Source organism: Paroedura picta, chromosome 7 (genome assembly GCF_049243985.1).
Source record: "Paroedura picta isolate Pp20150507F chromosome 7, Ppicta_v3.0, whole genome shotgun sequence".
Taxonomy (NCBI): domain Eukaryota; kingdom Metazoa; phylum Chordata; class Lepidosauria; order Squamata; family Gekkonidae; genus Paroedura; species Paroedura picta.
Genome location: NC_135375.1, coordinates 28,590,537 through 28,611,513, shown reverse-complemented (window position 1 = coordinate 28,611,513; position 20,977 = coordinate 28,590,537). Strand labels below are relative to the sequence as shown.

The 20,977-nt window shown below is 47.2% G+C and overlaps 1 protein-coding gene across 1 annotated transcript in view; it reads left to right on the top strand.

The window, feature by feature from the left end:
• The first annotated feature begins 7,774 nt into the window (after positions 1-7,774).
• ELOVL7 (ELOVL fatty acid elongase 7) overlaps positions 7,775-20,977 on the top strand; it is a 56,634-nt gene continuing 43,431 nt past the window's right edge. The window contains exon 1 of the mRNA XM_077347198.1: positions 7,775-7,927. The gene's annotated coding sequence lies outside the window, so the exon portion shown is untranslated. The remainder of the gene's footprint in view (positions 7,928-20,977) is intronic.

Sequence of the window (20,977 nt, the reverse complement as noted above, 5' to 3'; positions counted from 1 at the left end):
TCCTGAGTAACCTAGCTCACTTGGGTTTGATGCTATGGGAGGAAATGAGGTAATGCTATGAGATGTGCATCATCCCGATAAGCCTGGAAGGGGAGTGCATGTAAACACAATTAAGAGATGTTTTCAGATCAGAGATGGAATTCAAGGTGTGTTCATATTGTTTGGATCCATCATTCTAAAGGGTGGGATTTCCTCCCCTACCAGTCCACACACAGGCAGTGCACATTTGTCCTTCTGCAGGCCCACAAAGCTCAACGGGGAATGCCTGGCCTCTCACTTTGCAAGTGAGAATGGGCCCACTGAAATAGGAGCTACTTCCTTCAGGAATGTTTCCTGCACTTCTTCCGATTGTGAGCTGCAGCACTGAGCAGGTGGGGATGGATTCTGCACAGCTCATCTCTGTGCCCTATATTCAGAGGGAAGGAGGGTGGTGGCCACAAATGAAACTTTTTCTGTGGTGGCAGTTCTGCTGCGGAATGTCCTTCCCCTTAAAGCTTGCTTGGCACCTATTTCACTCTTCCACGGATGCCATGTCAAAACATTTCTCTCTGACCAGGCTTTTAATTAAGAGACAACGTTCAATCAAATTGCAACTGACTCTTGGAGGTCCCCTCTGCAGGTATTTGAGGTAAGAGATGAACACAGGTAGTTCGGCATTGTCTTTCTCTGCATAGCAACTCCAGTCTTCTGCATTGGTCTCCAGCTATAGACCATGGCCAACCTCTTCTGAGGTTGGGCCAAACTAGGCTGCTTTTTAGTGACAGACTACCATCTTTTTAAGCTGCTCTAAGGCCTGCTCCTAGCCACAAGATTATTTTATCAATATGATTTTAGACCATTTTGGTTTTATAGGCTGCTTTTATTGGCATTTAAAAAATGGACATAGTTTGCTTTATTGCTATGGTTTTATTGGTATGATTTATCTTTACAGCCCATCTTTAATGGAATTCTCCCTGTGGACGGCACAACTGGCTGTAAGTTCTCTTAGCAGCTAAGATGAGCTGCAATCCATTGCCTGGTGAACTGTCAATCTTTTACAAAATTATTGATCATAAATGTCTTGACTGTAGTCAGAATTGTTTGCACTAAACACTGGAAGAAACTTGCCATTCCAGCAACTCAAGAATGGATCCTTTTAGAAAGACCAATTTATATATAAAGGCTATTATTGAATGGGTAGGAACAGAGGCAATGTTTCCATGTGGATTCACTTTATCAGCTATTAGAATAGTCATCTGGATACTGTGGCTATTGAAAGGGATGGCTTTTTTTGCTATAATGTTAACTTTTGATATGTTTTACTTTGTTTACTTTGCTAATCTGTTACTATTTGACATCACTGCAAAAAAATATTTTGAAGAACAATAGGGGGAGGGGAAGCCAACCTGAAACTCAAGTAAGGAAGCCGTGGTTCCCTCTCCCCGCCCCCCCCCCCGCAGTAAAAAACTTCCCAGGCTGCAAGCTTGCGGCCCGGGAAGCTTCTTACTGCGGGAGGGGGGGAGAGGGAATCAGGGCCGCGCATGGCGCATGTGCGGCCAAAATCGCGCATGCGCAGCACTTGCGCGATTTCGGCCGCGCATGGCGCATGTGCGCATGCGCGGGGCAGTTGCCCTGCCGGTCCCCAGCCGAAAAAAGGTTGGGGACCACTGGCTAGGAGGGACAGAGGGGGAGAGAGAGGGAGAGAGCAGAGGCTGTGCTGAGTCCCATAGGGCTGGTGGGCAGCCTTTACTCCTTCTCCCACTCACCCCACAGACTCTTGAGGCCCCACCTCAAAACTTCAAGGAACATTCCTAACCCAGGGGGTCACCAACCTCCAGGTGCGGCCTGGAGACCTCCTGGAATTGGAGTTCATCTGCAGACTATAGGGATCAGCTTCCCAGGGGGAAATGTTTGCTTTGGAGGGGGAATTTTTCAGAGTCAGTTAATCTCCAGAGAACAGAGATCAGACCCCCTGCAAAAAAGGGCTACTTGGGATGGGAACTCTGTAGCCTTGTGTCAGAATCCCGGGAATTCTGTCATATTGATTGTGAAGCCTTATTTCTGAAGAACGTGTGCCTGTGTCTTGCTGAACCCACCAACTTAAAAGCTTATGTGTGATGTTATATAACTGTGACCACTTAAGTGGACCCCCGAGGATAAATTTGTTGGCTCTTTTGATGTATCATGTGTAACCATTAATGTGGTTCTTTGGAATTGGACACACACCATAAATTTCATCCCTGTAAACCTGGATTTGAGATTTTAATTTTAACTTTGTCACTCTTAATCCTAATTATGCACATTTTGTAATAAATAGTATTTTAAAATATATTATGAAAACAAAAAAAGTGCACTTTAAAAAAGCCCTAACTATCATGGACTAATGTAGCCAGGGCAGCAAATAGGGTGAGGGATCTGGAGATTTGTCCTATGAGCAATGATTGAGGGAGCTGGGTATGTTTAGCCTGGAAATGACTGGAGCAAAGTTGTTTTCTTTTTTCCCAGAAGGTCAAACTGAAAACAACGGGGTTGAAATTAAATCAAGAGAGTTTTCAGCTAAACATTAGAAAGAATTCCCTGAAAGTTAGTGCAGCTCCTCACTAGAACAGATTTCCTTAGGATGTAGAGAGCTGCCAGTTTTCCTTAGGACTTCTAATCTGGCATGCCAGGTTTGATTCTGCACTCCCCCACATGCAGCCAGCTGGGTGACCTTGGGCTCACCACAACACTGATAAAGCTGTTCTGACCGAGAAGGAATATCAGGGCTCTCTCAGCCTCACCCAGCTCACAGGGTGTCTGTTGTGGGGAGAGGAATGGGAAGGCGACTGTAAGCTACTTTGAACCTCCTTCGGGTAGGGGAAAGCGGCATATAAGAACCAACTCTTTTTCTTCTTCTAGTAGGCTCTTCTTCTTTTGAAATTTTAAAGCAGAGGGTAGATGGCCATCTGACAGCAGTACAGATTCTGTGAATTTAGGCAGATCATCAAAGTGAAGGCAGAAAGGGATGAGTTCTCATGCCCCTTTCTTACATGTCCAGGGCAATGTAGACTGCCATTTTGAGGACAAAAAGGAATTCCCCTCCAGGACAGATGGGTCAGGAATCTTGGAGGTGTTTTATCCACTTCTGAGTATAGAGCAAGGGTCATTGGGGGAGTGCTGGAGGTCAGTCGTGAATTTCCTGCATCGCACAGGGAGTTGAATTGGATGACTCTTAGGTCCCTTCCAGCTCTGTGTTTCCATGTGTCATACAAGTCTGCATCACAATAATTGCTTGGTTTTCATGGCAACTAACACACAGAGATTCCCTCTCCAGTTTATCCAAACCATGCTGACATGTAAACCAGTCACAGTGGAATTTATTTCCACATAGTCAGGCTTGCACCTGTGCATCCTACTCCTGTACCTGTTTACTGTGAAATGAGGCCCGTGGTGATTGTGGGGTTGGCTCCCTGGCAGAATTGCAGCCTTAATGAGTTTTGGAGCATAACCCCTTCCCCCCCAAAAAAATCTAGGAGCATACAGGAAAGTCAAGTGGGAACAGATTACTAAAGCAGAACTTATCACTAAAGATTATCACAAATATCTGACAACCAAAGCTGCAAGAGAAAGCAGGATTAAGATAGCTAGCCCCAGTTTGTGGATTTGTAGGGCCTTAGTAGAATACCACTGGCACAGTTACTTGTGCTGTAATAGCCAGGCATCCTTACCAGGGACAGTTATGACTTTGGGAGCAATTGACAGGTTATTTTTTCCTTCTTGCAGTCCACAAGCTGCAGAAGTTTGAAGATAACCACAACGTGAAAGCCCCCTAACCGTACACCACTGCAAGGCCTCTCCACACCACGCATAATGCTATAAACTCCCACCATGTCTTCCCTTGTGAGTGTGGGTTAAGTGCCTTCAAGTTTCCTCTGCCCTGTGGTGGCCCACGAATTAATGCCTTCCAAAATGTGCTGTCATTACCAGCCTTCTTTGGGTCTTGCAAACTGAGGGCCATGGTTGCCTTGACTAAGGCCAACTCTTCGCAGACTTGCCCTTTCTCCTGGTGAAACAGACCTAATCATTTTAGGTAGCCCTCACAGGACATTTCGGGGGGCATTCATTCATGCTCCAGTCCAATGATCCTTTTGGTGCCTGGTTTCTGCACCATCACATGCTGTGACCAAAACTGAACACAAGATCCCAGTCCACAGATCTGTATAACAGCAGCATGATAGAATCAAGGAATAATAGACTTGGAAGGGACCTCCTGGGTCATCTAATCCAACCCCCTGACCTATGCAGGACACTCACAACTAGGGTTGGGCGCTTCGGTGTCCAAAGCGGCCATTCGCGCCTGAAGCAGTCAGCGCCGTAGTGCGGGGGGGGGGAGGGAGGCACTGGCGCTCACACACATGCAGGCGCAGAGCTCTGTGCGTATGTGTGCTGGCTGGTGTGCCTGTGCCCACACCTCCCCCCCTCCACCGCTGGTTGCTTCGGGTGTTAACATCTGCTTTGGACGCCGAAGCGCCCAACCCTACTCACAACCCTATCACTCATCCACTGTAATCTGCCACCCCCTTGAGCCTTCACAGAATCAGCCTCTCCATCAGATGGCTATTCAGCCTCTGCTTAAAAATTTCCAAAGATGGAGACCCCACCACCTCCCGAGGAAGCCTGTTCCACTGAGAAACCACTCTGTGAAGAACTTCTTCTGGAGGTTTAGACAGAATTTCTATTAGTTTCTCCTGCTTGTTTCCCATACTCTGTGCATTAGCGTAGAGACATCGTAAACCATCCTTTGTGCGCCCCATAATTTTGGTTTTTGAACTTCCTTGTAAGTTAGTAGTTCCTTGCTTATGTGCCGTTCTCCGTAGATTTGCAATCTTCTCATCTTCAGTTCTTGCCATCACACCAGGTTCTGAATTTACATTTATCTCCCCCTTTGGATTTAGTTTAAAGCCCTCTTCACCAGGTGGGCATGGGGTTCTTCCAAAAATACTTTCCCTATCCCTTGTGAGGTGCACGCGGTCTCCTGATAGTTGCCCTTCATAGTGAAATCGCAGACCATGATCCAGAAATCCAAACCACTCCCAATGACACCAGTGACGTAGCCAGTAATTTTCTTGCATGGTTTTTCTCCCTCTTCCTAAGTCATGGCCTAAGCCACAGGAAGAACAGATGAAAACACAACCTGCACTCCCAGGTCCTTTACTGTTTTCCCCCAGATCCATAAAGTCTTTCATAATACGTTCCATGCTGTGCTGGGCAGTATCATTTGTTCCCACATGGATGAGAAGGAAGGGGTAATGAACAGTGAACTTGACGAGCCTGTCCAGCCGTTCTGCGACATCCTTGATGTGTGCACCAGGTAGGCAGCAGGCTTCTCGAGATGACGTCTGATCTATACACTTCGGCCTCTATGCCTCACAGCAGGAAATCCCCAATTACCAGTACCTGTTTCTTTGTGCCCTTGGGAGCAGACCTAGGACTCTTACCTGTGGGGGCCTGTGAGTTGTTTCCTGGTCTTCATGGGGGCTTGGGGCACTGCTCATGCTCCTGAATCAACCTCTTCAGGCAGATGCTGGAACCAGTTGCTGAGCATCAATGGGGCAGACTTTCCCTTTATTCTTCTACTCCTACGTGGAACAGCCTTCCATTCATTAACGTGCTCTTGTGTTTGTTTTGATACCTTTCCCTCCTCCTGCACTTGCTCTCTCAAGTGTGCTTCTTGAGTTCTGTCCAAGAACTCTTCACCCTCCTTTATATGTTGCAGTGTAATCTGTACCTTCTCCTCCAGCCATTATTTTATTCTCTGTTCCTGTTTTAATTGTGGCTAACATGTACCATAGGATTTTCTTTGTATTTTTTTTACAAGGTAGGTTGCCAGGTCTTTCCTTAACCCTCCCCGTTTAGCTGGGCTTGGGACCAGCATGCTCGGGTTCCATGCAGAAAGCAATTATGCTAGGATTGGTCAGTAGAAAAAGGAAACCAGGCCAACAAAGGGCACGTTGGTTGGACACAAGGATAATGGACATCGGCCAGAACATTGCATGGCTGAGGAAGGTGGTACAGGATTGGGGATCGTAGCGACAGCGGTGTCATGAGATCACCAAGAGTCAGACTTGACTGAATGGCTGACAGCAAGAAGCATGGAATTTGGCCTTTCCATGACAGCCAAAGGCTTGGTCCACTCTTTTTTGTGGTTGTTGAGCCATCCTCGAATACCATATGACAGTGGTCCCCAACCTTTCTGAGGTTGGGGACCGGCAGGGCATTGTGGCGCGGCCTGCGGCCTGCGCGGGCCACGCCACGCATCGGCCACGCCCGCGGGCCGCGCCCCCACATCGGGCCGCGCCCGCGAGCCGCGCCCGCACATCGGGCCGCGCCCGCGAGCCGCGCCCACACGGGCGCGGCCCGGCCCCGGTTCCTTCTCCCCGCCCTCCCGCAGTAAGAAGCTTCCCGGGCCGCAAGCTTGCAGCCTGGGAAGTTTTTTACTGCGGGGGGGGGCGGGGAGAGGGAGCCGCGGCCCGCAGGTTGGGGACCACTGCCATATGAGGTCCCTACCTTAGTCTGTTACTGCCAGCTCAGATCCCATCAGAGTAACATACAAAGCTGGGATTATTTAACCTCGTGGTTCCCAAACTTTGTGAAGCTGCTGCCCCCTTGACTCCCAGACCACATTCCTAGTGCTCAGCTCCCCCACATGCAAACACACACCTCTTTCCTGTTGTTAGGTTCTACTGCAAATTCAAAGCACTCTATATTGCCTACACTTTTTTGGTTGTTGTGCAGAAGCCATATTTAAGTCTGGAAAAAATATGTAAGTTCATTGTAAAAGTCATTTGTAAAAGCCACTTCGAGCTCTCTTTGGGGAAAGAGAGAGAGAGAGAGAGGAGCAAGCAATGGAAGATCCTGTGGCCAGGAGCAAGCAGGAGGAGGCTTTTACAGCCTCCCAACGCTGGTGACTTTTCATAGAATCATAGAATAATAGAGTTGGAAGGGACCTCATGGGTCATCTAGTCCAACCCCCTGCACTATGCAGGACACTCACATCCCAATCGCTCATCTACTGTAACCTACCACTCCCTTGAGCCTTCACAGAATCAGCCTCTCCATCAGATGGCTATCCAGCCTCTGTTTAAAGATTTCCAAAGATGGAGAACCCACCACCTCCCGAGGAAGCCTGTTCCACTGAGAAACTGCTCTGTCAGGAAATTTTGGGGAAGGATTTCCAATCCTGAGTTAAGAAATTCTTGGAGATCTGGGGTGGGGCCTGGGAAGGGCAGAGTCTAAAGGGGCAGAGGAGCTCAGTAGGAATGTGATCCCATCTGAAGCTACCTTCTGAGGTCACCTTCTGAGGCTAAGGAAGGTTGGCCCTGGTCATCACCAAGACGGAAGACCACCGAGGAAGTCAAGAGCTGCTACTACCCAGGGCAGCGAATGCTAGCAGGGGCTCATGGGAATTGTAGTCGATGGACATCTGGAGGGCCACAATTTGACTACCCATGACCCAGACGGTGGCAATGGCGAGCCACCTTGGAAAGTCTCGCTAGAAAAACTCAGCCGGACACCAGACAGCCAAAAGCTCCAACCCCTGCTCGGCTCCCGCTGTCCGAGCAACCGCACCTCAAACACCCCCTCCGTCCCTCCCTCAGGTGAACTTTCTTTAGGCTAAGCCTGCGCCAGGGACGCTCTCCTCCCACCACCTGTTCTGCCAGCGGAGCCGGGAGGGGAGCCCGCGCAGTCACGTGGGCCGGTGGTAAGCAGGGGGGGGGGGAGGGAGGAGAAGTGACTCATCGCCGTCTCGGGCCAATCCCGCCGCTGGCTGGCTGCGAGGGCGGGCGCAGCGCTGGGCTGCGCCACGCGGGGCGAGGGAGAGACCCGGAGACGCTTCCTTTTCCCGGGCACACTCGCTGGTCGGCTGCTGGAGCGTGCGGAGCGCTGGAGGGGACCCGGCTCACTGGAGGTGAGCGAGCGAGCGCGGGGCTGCCTGCCTTGGCCGCCTTTCGGGCTCCCGGCGTCTGTCTCCGTCTGGGCGCTCCTGCGTCCAGGGCTGCGTGGAGCGCGCCGAGGCAGAAGGCAAGGCGGGGGGACTCGGGAGCGGCGCCAACTTCCCGGGAACTTTCTTTCCCGCTGGGAAGAGCCGCTGTGCGGGAGCCGAGGAACCTGCTCCGCTGGGCGGGGAGGGGCAGGGCAGGGCAGGGCGCGCCGCGGGCGAAGGGATGGCGAGGAGCCGGACGCGCGGCATACCTGGGCGGGAGAAGGCTATCCCGCGGTCCGCCAAGCGGGGCGTCGGGGTGGCGTCGGCCGGGACGCGCTGCCCTCGGGGGCTCCGGAGCCGTGCGCGGCCTCGCTCTCCCCGGCTGCCTCCGTGGCGCGGCCCAAGCGGCCGAGGGCTCTCTGGGCGCTGCCGGGAGTGATCGGATTAAGGCGGCAGTGAGCGAGTCGAGGCCCCGGGGAGGGACGCTGCAGTGTCCGCCGCCTGACCTACCCGACGGGAACTGGTGCCGCTCGCCGGGGCGCCCTCGGGCCTCACCCCGCGCAGCTCCCCGCCCCGGGGCGCTCCCGACTATGCGCGCCTCGAAAGCTCCTTGTTGAGGTCCCCCGGTTGGCATTTGGGGTGCGGACCCGGTTGCGTTGGTAGAGGGGCGAGCGCGGTCTAAATGGAGGGGGGTGCGGAAGATGGGCTGGCTGAGCGAGTCACCTGGTTGAAGGGCTTGCCTTAGTCCCTGGGTACCACTCAGACCTTATGGGCAGATGTGCGGGAGGAGGGGTCCAGTAGGGCTGGGGTAGTCAAGCTGTGGTCCTCCAGATGTTCATGGACTACAATTCCCATGAGCCCCTGCCAGCGTGAGCTGGCAGGGGCTCAAGGGAATTGTAGTCCATGGACATCTGGAGGACCACAGCTTGACTACCCCTGCAGTAGGGCTCATTCATAAGATTCAGGTGCTGTGATGGGGGGGGGGGCATGTGGAGAGGAAGAGAAGCTGAAAACTAGGTCGCAAGCCTGTCTGAATCTTGGCATTTAGCATTAGCTGATATGTTCTGACTAGTCTGATCCTTGGAGTTCATTGGTGAAGCAAGCTTGGAAGCATTCCACTGAAATTTGTCAAGCATTGCTTCTTGACTACAAACTGACCCAACTCAGTGCCTCGTGGAATGCCTAGAAGCATCAATCAAATTATCTACCTACGGCAAGGAGAATAACACAATACTCGTTGGGATTGCTCACCAGCCGGTTGCTATATTTCTTTTCCCCATTTCAGTTCTCATGGCTTCCTTTCGCCTCCTGTAGTAAAGGATGGTGCATAACTGCCCACCTCCCTGATGGGATTTCCTGGCCTCCTTTTGTGAGAAGTGACCCATTTTTTTAAGTTCTAATTTTAATAGATAGGACATATTTATTCCCAAGAACTTAGACACCCAGTGTGGTCTAGAGCAGTGGTCCCCAACCTTTTTATCACCGGAGACCGGTCAACGCTTGACAATTTTACTGAGGCCCGAGTGGGGGGGTAGTCTTTTGCCAAGGGACGTAGCTGCCGCCTGAGCCCCTGCTCTGCTTGCTTTCCCACCGGCGCCCCTGATTTCTCACTGCCCGCTGGGGGTCACTGCTAGCAGCAGCTGCGCAGTGTCATGCCAAGGGCAGCTGCTGGAGAGCACCAAAGGTGAGCTGGTGGCAGAGTGGCAGGGCAGCCCCCGAGGCAGCAGCCGGGGAGGAGGACGAGGAGGAAGCTGGAGCCGTGTACTGACTGATCCACAGACCGGGGTTTGGGGACCACTTGTCTAGAGAAATCAGACCTGTAAAACTTGCTTTCAAATCTGGTCATCTTTGAACTTACTGATTTTGCCCCCAGGCAGCTCTGTTCCCTTTTAAAACCAGCTTGGTATAGTGGTTAGGAGTGCAGACTTCTAATCTGGCAAACTAGGTTTGTTTCCCTGCTCTCCCACATGCAGCCAGCTGGGTGACCTTGGGCTTCCCAAGGCACTGATGAAGCAGTAACATCAGGGCTCTCTCAGCCTCACATACCTCACAGGTGCCTATTGTGGGAAGAGGAAAGGGAAGGTGATTGCAAGTTGCTTTGACTTACCTGGTAGAGAAAAGCAACATATAAGAACCAACTCTTCTCCTCCTCCTTAATATTCACAAGAATGCCTTGTGTAATTGCTTTAGCACACTGACATAAATTTGTGTATGGTTCCTAGTTGGGTTATTGGGTGCATGGTTTCCATTTGGGTTATTTGCTTTTATCATCATATAAGAACCAACTTTTCTTTTTTTTTACCTTCTAAAGTAGGGAGAGCAGTTACCTCTCTGATAGAGATACAGGAAGGACAATGAAGAGCTGTCTATGTGGGGCAATGGCTGAAGGGAAGAGTATACAGTAATGATTCTGCTTTGCACAGGGCATGGGAGTGAGAACTGATGTGTTCTGAGTACATCAGTACAGGTGTTCTTTTAGCTTTTTGCTTCATTCAGTCTTTAGGGTATTTGTAGAAAGACAATAAAATTTACCTAGAACTAGGGCTCCTCTTCATACCATAGGGATGTCACAGGTATGTAAGCACCTGAATTGGCCTGCTTAGCCTGAACTCATCAGGACTTTGAAGCTTAGGTGGGTCTTGGATGGAAGACCACCAAGGAAACCTGGAGGAAAGCAATGGCAAACCTCCAGTACCTCAACTCATCTCTCCCTTGGAACATTCTGTGGATGGGGTGGGGTGGGGTGGGGGTCATTATAAGTTTATTGCAGCTCAATGGAAATTATTTTCCCCTTGGGATCTGCCAGACTGCTGTACTTTGAACTAAGTAGGCATTTCCCCCTCTAGACAAAAAGGTTTGCAGACTCTTGGAGGCTGGAAAGAAAGGGTAGGGTGGGGTTACCTTAGGCTGTAGTATGCTGTTTGACTTGCTTTATAGGCCTCTACTGCAATTAGTGGTCTACTGTGCATTGAATTGGTTGATGTAAACAAGATGGGCTAACCTGTTGCTTTGGAGGAGGGATGGGCTCAGAAGTTTCGTCTGATGCTATGAAATGTTTCAAGTCAAGGGAGAAAACCAGTGTAGACAAAACCTTGAGCATCACTATGAGTAGTGCTAGGGATGATGGGTTTCTTGTTCCCCTTATGGAATTAAGGGGAGTTTTATTGGGGATTTTATTCAGACTGTTGTAACCTGCCACGAGCCACTTGGGAGTGGCGGGTAATAAAGTGAAATCTTACCCTGTTTGCAGCTGTATGTGGATCAGACACTGATCCATTCCAACTTCAAAGGTACAGTGTTTAGCAAGGTACCTGTTGAATGGCTGTCAACCCTGCATCTGTCAGACAGACCCTCTGCTGTTTCCTGGTGGTGCAGGCATTCCTCTGTCAAGGAAGAATGACTATTCTTTCCCCTAAGCTTGTTTCCAACCTCCAGCTCTAAAGAGGGTGCACATGCATGGTTAACTTTTAAAATCAGCTGCATAGAGGGGAATAAATAGAGAGCCAGTTTGGTGTAGTGGCTAGGAGTGCGGACTTCTAATCTGGCATGCCAGGTTCGATTCTGCACTCCGCCACATGCAGCCAGCTGGGTGACCTTGGGCTCACCACAACACTGATAAAGCTGTTATGACTGAGCAGTAATATCAGGGCTCTCTCAGGCTCACCTACCTCACAGGGTGTCTGTTGTGGGGAGAGGAAAGGGAAGGCGACTGTGAGCCTCTTTAAGACTCTTTCAGATAGAGAAAAGCGGCATATAAGAACCAACTCTTCTTCTAAATCTCTTTTAGAACACAGCTTTACAACATTCACAGGGTTTTCCTCTGTTCAAACTAGCATAGACTTGATGGAACACTTTTGCTGAAGGATCTGTGAAAACGCTTGGGATGGGGTACTGCTCTGAGGTGGAGGAACACTTGACAAATTACCCATGTTAAACTCTACACAGCTTCCTTTTCTGTCTTTCTTTAGCACCTGGTAAATACGCTCCGGATACACGACTTGCCTGTAAAGTCACAGTAAAATAGGCTCTGCCCACTTTGTCAATAATACCATTCCCAGTTAAGTAACTTCTCTAGACATTGAGATTTGGTGCTTGAGTTCTGGAGTGGAGAAAAGTAAAGGCAGGGGGCATCTTTAATTCATCCATTCTAGGCCATCCCATTGAACATCAGATACCACATTCTTCACAGCTGTGTTTCTACTTAGGGATGTAAAAATTATTCATATTCTGTCATCACTAAGTGCAAGGGTCATAACCCTTGTTCTTAGTGATGAGAGAATATGAATAATTTTTTATGAATAGTTTTTGCAAAAGGGATTTTACATAACAACCAGAAAAATGCTGGGGAGTGAGGTAGAGAACATCCCTGCAGGGGGGTAGGTAAGAAGGCAATTTAGATAAGACATTGAGGTCAGCACATTGTCTCATGTTAAGTGTCACTCCTTGTCTGTCTCCTGATGGCTGATCCTAGGGGTAATGTCCCCTCTCTCACAAGTTCTGTGCTTAGTCAGCTTCTCTCTCAAATTAGTATAGCTAGAACACTGTCTTTCCTTTTTGGTATCAAATACTTTAGTTCCTAAATAAACTTTTATCTCACATTAATCAGTTTGTGTACCTTTGCTGTGTTAATTACTCTGCAAATGCTCTGTTGAATGGTACTTTCTTCTGTTCCTGTTACCAACAAGCAAAACTCAGTATCTTCTTCCCTTTAGTGAGACGCGTGCTTCTTACATCCAGAGGATGTAGCTGGGTGACCTTGGGGCAGTCACAGTTCTCTTCTCCACACTCTGATAAAAGATGTTTACAGGCCTTGTTTAGTTCTGGGTTTAAGGCTATCTTCTTGCTATCTCCTTAATTCTAGACTGACTGATTTTTAGGAAGCATTCATTGCTCATTCCGGGTTTTCACAAAGCAGGGACCAGCTAGTTTTTATGATTTTGTGTGTGTCAGGAGTTCTGGGCCCTCCCACCCAAATAGAATTCTCTCTTCATGTGGTTTGATGCCCACTTGGGTTGGATTTCACTATTTACAGCTAACAAGAATGGGTAGTATTCACCTTGAGGTCAGAATTCTTCTGAGTTCTGTCATTGCCCAGGCAGAAAGCATATTTTAAAGCAATTAATAAGGCCCACTGCATATGGTAATCTCTGATGCAACTGCAGTACTTGGGAAGGAGTCTGGCAGAAGTTCAGAGAGCCAGTTTGGTGTAGTGGTTAGGAGTGCGGACTTCTAATCTGGCATGCCGGGTTCGATTCTGCACTCCTCCACATGCAACCAGCTGGGTGACCTTGGGCTCGCCACGGCACTGATAAAACTGTTCTGACTGAGCAGTGATATCAGGGCTCTCTCAGCCTCACCCACCTCACAGGGGATCTGCTGTGGGGAGAGGAATGGGAAGGCAACTGTAAGCCGCTTTGAGCCTCCTTCGGGTAGGGAAAAGTGGCATATAAGAACCAACTCTTCTTCTTCTGTCTGGGGTCAGTATGACTGGACCTGGACTGAGTAAATAAGCCTGGAGACTACAGTGGTTAAGAGACATGGCCTCTGGTGCCTTCTAAAACATTAGTTATGATGGCCTATTACAGTAGTAAAGGGCCTGGCCCCATCATTTGACCCCTGCTGTAAGCTGTCTTGGTTTAGTTCCATAGTATTAAATTATGATGTGCACTGGAGACACTCATGTGCAATCTAAATAGTGCCAGAGAGGGTTAAATATGCTTTTTAATACTGCATGTGACAGGATCTGGAAGGTTTTAGAAGTGACTGTTTCAGTACCATGTCCTCTAGCCCTGGAAATGGTTTGAAATGACCGGATGTTGTTGCATCCTTCAGGCTATAATTGTACAGATGCAACTGGGAATAACGTCAGCTGAAGGAATATTAAAATCTAAGTGTATGGACCTAGATAGGGCAAAAAAGAGGAGAGACAGATGTGTTGTTTGACTTGTCACAAACTCCAGAAACCAAAAAGGACCCCCCAAATATATGGCTTTTTTTTTTTTTTGGAGATCATGCAGTGAAATTAAGTAGATTTGGGGGGGGGGGTGCACAACCAGTTTGCGACTCTCAAGAAGTGTGAAATACTCATAAGCTTGAAATCTGTTAAGAACAAATGCTCAGGGGAGGTCCGTGTCACAGTGAGTGTTATTTCAAATTATTGGAGAAACCAGTGTTTGCTCGACTTTATGTCTGGGACCTTGGAGAGCGACTTCCAGTCTGATTGTATCAGTTGGTACTCTTTGTATGCAAGGAGAGAGATGAGGATGGTCTTGGGGACCAAGTCCCAGGAGGGAGACTGAAGGGAACGTTTAGCTTGGAGGAGAGGCAGTTGAGAGGGGACAGGATAGCTCTCTTTAAGTATTTGGAAGGTTGTCACTTGGAGGAGGGCCGGGAGTGGTTCCTGTTGGCTGCAGAGGACAGGACCTGCAGTAATGGATTTAACTATGAGTAGAACAGTATCGGCTGGATATCATACCTTTTGCAGAGTAGTTCATCAGTAGTGAAGGAGGTGGTGAACTCCCCTTCGCTGCTAGTCTTTAAGCAGAAGCTAGGCAGATACTTCTAATGGATGGTTTAGGCTGATCCTGCATTGAGCACAGCATTGGACTAGATGGCCTGAATGGCCCCTTCCAACTCTAAGGGAGGAGTGGAATATATTGCCTTAGGAATGAAGGCAAAGAGCGTAGAACTTCCTAGTCCTTTCCAGCTTTAAAACAATCAATACGTTTACATTAGGTTGAGTCTGAAGATTCCTCTGGGTACTTGACTCCTGGAAAACAGATTTCCTATACGCACCTGGCCCATGTTGGGCTGCTGAACTGGGGATGGGGAGGGTGATGTGACCCCTTCCTTCCTGCCACTTCCAGTTGCAGCCCCCATTATCTAGATAGCCAAGAGTGTGCATGGGTCCTGCAACCTTGGAAATCTACTTTCCAGCATTGGAAGGCTTTGCTGGGTGGATGAGAGCATGACAAAGATCAGCACTTACAGCAGTGGCTGGAAGAATCCAACCTTATCATATGACCTTATTTAATTGGGCATAGCTTTAAATGTGTGTATTGATTCATTTTGCACTTCAGGGTATAAATTGCCTCCATTCATGCATGTCTAGTATTGAGTAATTTGCTAGATAATTAGTTCTCCTGCGTGCTTGCATTTGGAACTCATGTTCCTTTGATGGTGTGGGAACTGCGTGCAAAGGCAGAAAATGTGAAGTGAGAAGGTACGAGCTAGTCAGACAATACTAGCTATTCCTCAGGCCACCATTAATCCAATTTTTCAGAGCTGGGGCAGAGTGGAGTGGTGGTATCAGCTCATCCCATGCAATGTGAGCCAGCTTGGTGTAGTGGTCAGGAGAGCTGGGTTTGATTCCCCACTCCCCCACATGCAGCCAGCTGAGTGACCTTGGGCTCGCTACAGCTCTGATAGAGCTGTTTTGACTGAGCAGTGATATCAGGGCTCTCTCAGCCTCACAGTGTCTGTTGTGGGGAGAGGAAAAGGAAGGTGAATGTAAGCCGCTTTGAGACTCCTTTGGACAGTGATAAGCAGGATATAAGAACCAACTCTGACAACCTCTGACTTCAGTATTTATTGTTTCAGCAATAAGGACTATAACTTTCAGATGCTCAGTCATGCGAGTATGGCTTTGTGTTTTTCTCTGTGTGGACAAACACAGTGGACATGTTTCAGATACTGTTCAGAAGAAGAAAAAGTTCTTATATGCCGTTTTTCTCTACCCAAAGGAGTCTCAAAGTGGCTTACAGTCACCTTCCCTTTCCTCTCCCCACAACAGACACCCTGTGAGGTAGGTGAGGCTGAGAAAGCGCTGATGTCACTACCCGGTCAGAACAGTTTTATCAGTGCCGTGGCGAGCCCAAGACCACCCAGCTGGCTGCATGTGGCTGTTGGCATTCTATATCTATCTTCTGCATCTGAATGGCGTTTGCTGTTCTGCTCATAAATGCCTTAACAAGGTAACTTCCACAACTCTAACTATATCAGAATTAGGAACCTTCATCTTCTTTTTGAAGCTCCAGTTCAGGGATCCAGCTTTGAAGCCGAGATTTCATGGAGACCCTGTGTATGGCATGCAATCCATTCTCAAAGAAGCATCAGGGTGTTCTTTAAAGCCTCATTCATCCCTGCTTTGATGAGCTACGGAATGTGCTGCCTGCGTGAATTTCTCCTCCCCACCACTTCTGTGCTGGATGTGGTTCCCTTGCTGATGCTTCTCTTGTTGCACTCCTTAATGCATTCTTTAATTGCCCTCAGTGATGTTGGGAATAGAAATAATTGCAGCTAGTCCTCTGAAATGTGATAGTTGTTCTTGGCATGGTGCTTTTTTTCAGCCACTTGCTTGCATTATGTTCCTATCAAATGATGGAGCCAAAGACGTCTAGTTGGTGGTATTCTCAAGGCACTTAGCAATAAAGGCAAGCATATGAATTCTGACTACATCTCTAGAAGGATGACAGTGCATAATGGAAAATGTTCAGCACTGTTTGAGCTCTTACAAGATACCACAAGATCATTTGTGAAGTTAAATGCTAACCTGAACAAAGCAATTATGCTACCAATTATAGAAAGCTGGCATCGCTGGTGGCCTGCACAGCACTTGCTCTCTTTTAAATTTAAAAGTGCTGAGTTTTAAAAAGTTGCTGGTCCAGTTGATCCACCTTGTCTTGGAATCCAGTCCAGTGATACACATAGAAATGTTGTGCATGCAATAGTTTTTACAAATATGACTTTGCTGAATACAGTCTGCGCGTTGTATGCACAAACCTATGAATTAGTGCGGAAGGTTTGTAAAAAGCTTTCCTTGGGGCATTTTAAAAATAATATTTTTACGCTGCGTCTTCAAAGCCTTGCTTGAGGTAGTTTACAATTAAAAATCCGCAATAGTAAAACACATGGGGCATGAGCCGAATCAAAGCCTTAGCCGTAAATCGAAAGCTGGTAAGATAAAACCATTTATTAATATTTATTTATTTATTTATTTAGATTTATATACCGCCCTCCCCAAAGGCTCAGGGCGGTTTACATTAAACTAATCAACAATACATGAAGCAGTCTTCGTTAAAAATCATACAATAATTAATAACAGTGGTTGTAACAATATAACAGAAGAATATAACAATATAATAAAATAGTATAACGATGCATCAGTGCAATGCCACAACAGGTCCAGAGCGCTCTGGTGGAGTTCTGGGAGGAAGGGGGGGGAGAGTGGGGGCCCTGAGTTTTAAAAAATGGTGCTTTAGCCTGGTGCCTAGAAAGAAGTGAAGTAGGCAATGCATGAGCTTCAGGCCAGAGGCGGGAGGGGAGGTTCGATCTCTGCTGCCACCTGCCTTGCCTCTGAAGGGCCAGGGGGTGAGGTACAGGGAGCAGGGCCTGAAAGACAGATTTTGACAGGCTGGGTAGATGAGATGTTCCCGTCCTTCAAACTGGTCAGGTCATTAAACCAACACTCTGAAGTTTGCCTGGAAACTGATAAGTAATGAGTGCAGATTTTTCAGGATCATCCTGAGCCTTCGGGGAGGGTGGTATATAAATATAATAAATGAATAATCTTAGTCCAACCCCATGCATGATGATGGTGGCCTGGCTGGCGTGGCTGTCATATTTTGGACCAAATGAAATATCTGAACTGCTTTCAGAGGTACCCTGTGTAGAGCCCATTGTGGTAATTCGTGGTATAAGGGAAGCTGTTTTGGGAAGTAAGTGAAACGACTTGTTTATTGAGCTCGTATCATGCTTAGGCTAGCCTGATCCTATCAGATCACAGAAGTTCGGAAGGGTCAACCCTTGCTAGTATTTGAATGGGATACCTCCAGGGAATACCAGGATTGTGATTCAGAGGCAGACAAGGGTGTAAAGCACCTCTGAAGGTCTCTTGTCTTGAAATCCTTACGGGGGTCAGCACAAGTCAGCTGCGACTTGACAGCAAAAACAACACAAGGACTTTGTATCAGTGGGAGTTTGTGCCTCTTGATATGCCCTTTACTTCTCATGGCAGTGGAGCATCAGCCTCTCCCTTGCGCCACTCGGACTTCCTTAGCCTGCTCCGTGAAGATTCCGGCTCCGTTACAAATTCAACCATTTGCATAATCAACCATTGCGTAATCTACCATCTGAATCCAACCATTTGCGTAATCATTTCCTCAGGAAGAGTTCCTTAGACTTCCTTGTAAGCTTCCGGCTACATTACAGAACCTGAGTTCAACCATTTAAGCAATCATTTCTGCAAGAAGGGTCTGTAGCAACTCCACCAGATGGGGAGCAAGAAAATGGCACATGTTTATGTGAAGATGGTAGCAACAGAGCTCTTCTACCCACAGTTGTGAAGAGAAAAGAGGGTGCATATGTCTGGGAGCTGCAAAACCTCCATTGAAGAGCTGATGTGAAAACTTGTTGTCTACCAACCAGCTAGATGACTTTCTAAAATTTTAATGTAAAAAAAATTAGGTCCTTGGAACATGAATTTGCACCTGGTATTTGGGAAAGATGATTAACATTTACTATTCTCACTAGGGTGTTGAGTACTGGCTTTTAGAAAAAAGGAGCATGGGGCAGGATCCCTTTTTTGTATGGGACGTGCCTAATCTTGTACACAAAAAGGCTGGCATCATCATAGGGATGAGTAAAATGCTAAGAAGTGATGGGATCCAATGCCCCCCAGCAATTCAGTATTTCAGCTAGTGGAAGGCTGGCATAACTGGCTTTCTGAACCATCAACAAGATCACTCCCTAACACCCACTCTGTTTTTGGTCCAAGCCAGCTCTTTGATATTTAGAGCAGGGGTAGTCAACCTGTGGTCCTCCAGATGTTCATTGACTACAATTCCCATGAGCCCCTGCCAGTAACTGCTGGCAGGGGCTCATGGGAATTGTAGTCAGTGAACATCTGGAGGACCACAGGTTGACTACCCCTGATATAGAGGATACCCCTGATATAGAGGATGTTTGGTATGTAGAGGATCTGTGGAAACTGAACTGGCGGCCAATTTGTGATGGAGCTTCAAGAGCGCCTTATTAGACACCCTTGAGTTTTTGGGATGAAACATGGGCTCTTGATCCATTCCAGTCTGACTCAGATTAGCGTTTCATTCATTCATTCATTCATTCATTCATTCATTCATTCAGGAAATGGTCTAGTTCAGATAAAGCATGAGCTGAAGATTCTCCGTAAGCAAAATGAAAGACGCAGGTCTCTTAAAATGGTAAGAAAAAGGAAAACTGTAATAGTAATGTATTTTTACAATGCTGGTGGGAAAGTGCCAGCATGTCTCAGCTGATTTACTCTGACGCCCCCCTCCCCAATAGAGTTTTCAAGGCAAAAGATGAGCAGGGATGGTTTGACATTGTCTGTCCCTATGGTGATCCTGAATTTCTCTGGTGGTTTCCTATCCAAATCAGCCCTTACTTGGCGTTCAAGATCACATGACATGGACTAGCTTGGACCTCCCAGGTCAGGGCAGTTTAATGACACTGGGGGCTTATTTTAGTGAGGTTTCTGTAAGCAAAATTGTGGTAATATTACCTAGTTGAAACTTGATTCAGGGAGATGACTGGGTTGGTCTGAAGCAGCAGACGTTTAAGTCCAGGGGCACCTTTAAGACCAACCAAGTTTTTCTGGGGATACACTTTTTTGTGCATAAGTGTGCATTTATTTTATTATTTATTTTTAAATTTCTATTCCACCTCTCCCAACAGTATCGACTCAAGGCGGATCACAGAATAAAACAATACCCCATAAAATACCTTACAACATTAAAACAGACATATTCCCAACGACTGTTCAGTTAAAAATTCTAACAAATATCTTAATATCAAGATGGCGGTAAAGAATTCAACACCTTCCCCCCCTCCCATACACACACACACACACACACACACACACACACACACTTTGCTGCTCCAGCTTCAAGCCATTACTGTAGCTCTCAATAGTATACACGAAAGTTTATACCCAGAATCTGCTGTGAGCCAGCTGTGCTGGGAGCAGCAGAATGTAAATGTAATAAATAAAGCTTTGTTGGTCTTAACAGTGCCACTGGACTCCAACTTGTTCTAGTTGAAACTTGCAAGTTCTGCTACTACGAGGACTATATACATCCTGTTTTGTGGCTGTTTGAAATAAAACAGGATATATAAATATATGATGAAAGGATTCTAATCCATATTTTCACGCCTACATTACTATAATGGCTTTATACAGCTTATATCCGTATGTTGTAAGAGCATCCCAGAATTAGAGGGGAAGGGCGCGGACCCTGTTGAAACTAGATGAGAAGGTTCTTCTCAGAAAGGTGCTGTCAATGTTGCTATATATATTAGTTTAACTAAGATAATATCCTGGAGACAATAGCTTCACTCTACTTTCTTTAGCTTGAGGGTTGGTAAACAGAAACCACCAAGAATAGGTAGAATTCCCAATGTTTGTCTTTGTTAAACAAATATGTACATTTCAGTAATCGTGGAAGCTGACAAGGGGGTTTTGTTAGACAACCTCAGTAGAGCAATGCAAAAATGTTTCCCCTCTAACTTCAGGATAACAGCTAGAGTGTATGTGGGGTCAATGAGAATAAGAAAAACTGACTGAAAGGGATAGTTCAAGGATTTCTAAGCAGAAACGGATTTTTGAGAAGGCTTCTAAAAGTTGATTTTTTTTTTTGCAGAGCAGATGCATATATTGTTCATCTAATGTTGCTAGTACATAGATTAACACTACATTGCCCATATTAGACATGTGTATGCACACAGATGTAGGAGATGTTTCCACGTAGAATGAAATTTTAGCTATACTGATGAAGCTGGTATGGTGGATTTTTACAAACTATTTTGGGGGGATTGATGATTTTTCCAAACGATTTTCCAAACACACATATACACTTTCTGCTCCAGCCTCAAACGTTTGTGAAAGTTCATGGTGGTGAACCTGTGATGAATTTAAGTTCAGTTTGTGCCCATAGCTGATGCTAATATTAGCCATTCAGTTGTGTACAACTTTTGGCAATTCAGTGCTTTTCAATCTTC